The sequence below is a fragment of the Haematobia irritans genome, chromosome 4 (genome assembly GCF_050003625.1).
Source record: "Haematobia irritans isolate KBUSLIRL chromosome 4, ASM5000362v1, whole genome shotgun sequence".
Taxonomy (NCBI): Eukaryota; Metazoa; Arthropoda; class Insecta; order Diptera; family Muscidae; genus Haematobia; species Haematobia irritans.
This window is the reverse complement of record NC_134400.1, coordinates 183,380,639-183,383,743: the sequence shown is the minus strand read 5'-3', so window position 1 is coordinate 183,383,743 and position 3,105 is coordinate 183,380,639. Positions and strand designations below refer to the sequence as shown.

Here is a 3,105-nt window from a genome sequence, read left to right as displayed (position 1 = left end):
TGCAACAATCGCCAACTGTGATAGTATTTTGCCATCACTATTCGCATGAAAGTATTTTGCCATCACTATTGTTACAAGAGCCATTTTATATTTTGTGAAACACCAAGCGCAACTGGCTTATTATAATTTATTTCAATGAAAACAAAAATAAAGTGCTGAAAACATAGTTATTACGCTTAAAATTGTGAAAAGTAAATTGGTGAACAATTTTTTACTTTCCAAATGGAATAAAGTGATAGTTTTTCAAATATTTTTCCAGACACGCTGCCTCCATTGGGAATAAAAGTACTGGCTGATAGACGCTACAACATTTAACTTACAACTTGTAACTCAACATCAATCTCTTATTAATGCATAAAAATGTGTTAAATGTGATGTGATAGCCGTATAAATGTTATATTTATGAGAATTTATAAATGTTTCATAAAATTAATAAACATCTAAACAATCGTGTTTTACTTGACCACAATGATTCTTTTACAACTATCTTAAAATGCACTTTGTCTGATTGTTTGAAGGGGCTCTTATTGGCGTCCTTCTAAATGTATCCAGAAGGGCTCCTAATAATTACACTCATGCGATACTTTTTTGTAGTAACTTGGCGTGGTACAACTTCTCAATAGTGACGGCGCTTTTCCGAGGAGTTTTGGATATCGTATACGACTGTTTTCGACGTAGTGGGGATTCTCTGAAGCGCCCCCAAATTCAAAAAATGTTGGCAGGGTTATTAAACCCAACAAAAACCACACTTGAACCCTCCGAAAAAAGGTTTTACATTGATAGCCGGCTTATGCCGAAATAAATTCGAAACAAACATATCTCTTTTCCTATGCCACTGTCAAATCATCGATTTGAATTCACATGGCTGGGTTTATTTTGAGCGTGCCTCCTCTTCTTTTTCCATTTGTTTTGTTATTGTTGGTTTTGTTCTTTAAGCATTGTTGTTGTTTTTTATTGCAGCTTAAAACCATACATTGTTTAAACTACAAGTGTAGCTTAACCAACAGAGGAAAATAATGTTTGTCAAATTTATTTGGGCAAAGCCCTATAGACTGCAAGATGGTTGGATGGACGCACGTTTCGGAATTACCACATTCCTCATCAGCATCCTCTACTTGCAGCACATTCATTTAAGAAGATATTTTTGTACATTCATTTAAGAAGGTAGGTGATTATTGATGAAGACATGATAACGACAATTGCTTATACTCTAAACACACAATTTTTTAATATCTCATATCAACTGAGTTGTCAAGTTAGTGACATTTTATAGCCAATCAGCTGTTCGTTGACAATCAATATTTGACAATTGCTTTGTGAAGAAAAATAAAAAAATATTATAAATAATTTGATTGGTGTTTCTCTTCAAAAAAATTTGATATGGATGGGCACACAATGCTTAGATACCCTATATACTATTTTGACGGCTACGGAAATGAAAGTTGGGACATTTCATCATCACTGTTTGAAATGGTTGACATAGAACTTGAAAGTTCTGATGATGACGATGATGATGCACTGTCACAATACGAAATAGTCCAAATTGATGAATATCTGGTTGACAGAAATGGTAATAGAAGCGATGAAAAGCTAACAGCTAATAAAGGAACCACAAACGAAAAATTAATTAAAAAACCAACAGAGGTTGAAGGATATAGCAGAAGCGATGTAGAACAAACCACTAATAACAACAATAATAAAAGGATAATATACAAACATGTAATTAAACCTTCAACTCGGCATGAAGGAAATGATAACAGAAACGATGGACAACTAACAACTATTGAGGGAATCACATGCAAAAAAGTAATTAAACAATCAACAATGGTTGAAGGAAATGATGACAAGAGCGATGAACCAACAACTAAAAAAAGGATCACATACAAAAAAATTATAATACTACCAAACCGGCCGGAAATCGTTGAAAATTTGCCCCAGGTTGATCCATTATCAGTTTCTCCAAATACAAATAGAGCCGAGCATAATGATGTTATCATAGCTAAGTGGAAACCACATCTACAATGTGTTTATTGTCAAGCCCTATGTGTAAATTTTGCCCTATTAGAATCGCACATATCATGTACCCATCCCAATAAAACTACTTATACCGTGTGTTCATGTTGCAATATAAAATTTTATGACACCTATAGTTTTGCGGATCACATAAAAACATGTCATTCAGACGATACTGTATCGGAACCACAGCCAACAGAAATTCCAGCGGAAGTAGTACCAGAGGAAAAAGATGAATTCATTCAACATTACATGCCACAAATGGTTTGTTTTTTATGCCAAAAGAACTGCGCCAATTTTTCTATGTTAATGGATCATTTCCGAAATGACCATCCTGGTCATTTATGCTATATAAAGTGTTGCGATCGTCAACTGCAATTGCCTCATTCAATTGTGGAACATATACGAGTACACATTGATCCACATACATTTAAGTGTGATTTGTGCGACAAGTTCAATTTCAGCAAGTATGTTTTGGACCAGCATCTACACAAACTTCATCGTGTTTCGTTGTGGCCAGCTTCCCAAGAATACGATTATGCTAAGGTCTCGGAAAAAAATAAATCTATTGCTCGCATACGATTTGAAGACCTTGATAACTTTATTGCCCAATGGAGACCCGCTTTGACATGCATGCTCTGCTCTTTAAGATTTTTAAAATTCACTTCCTTGAGCCGACACTACCGAGACAATCATCCAAATGATGAATGCTATGTTATGTGTTGTAATATAAAATTTAAAAGACGTAATGATCTGGAGGAGCACATACATATCCACAGAAATCCAAAAGGATTCAAATGTATAGAATGTAATGAGCATTTTGTTAAAAGATCTAATTTATATAGCCATATAATAGCACATCACCCCTTTCCCAAGGGTATAGGAAAATGTGGAAGCAAAAAATTTTTAAAAAATCACAACACCAATCATGGCACTTCAAATTTAGTGGCAGATAGGAAACCAACAAAACTCGATGCACTAATTGCATATTGCAAACTAAAAGTTGAATGCGGTGAATGTGGTCGAAAATTCTATACTTCCACACTTCTAAAGGAGCATTTCTTAACTGATCACGCTGAAAAACAATTGTAC

General features: G+C 34.5%; 1 long non-coding RNA gene across 1 annotated transcript; it reads left to right on the top strand.

Moving 5' to 3' along the window:
- Window positions 1-469, top strand: LOC142236544 (uncharacterized). Its single transcript, XR_012722082.1, has 2 exons — window positions 1-191; window positions 260-469. It is a non-coding gene; the product is annotated as an uncharacterized LOC142236544 (long non-coding RNA).
- Window positions 470-3,105: the final 2,636 nt, after the last annotated feature.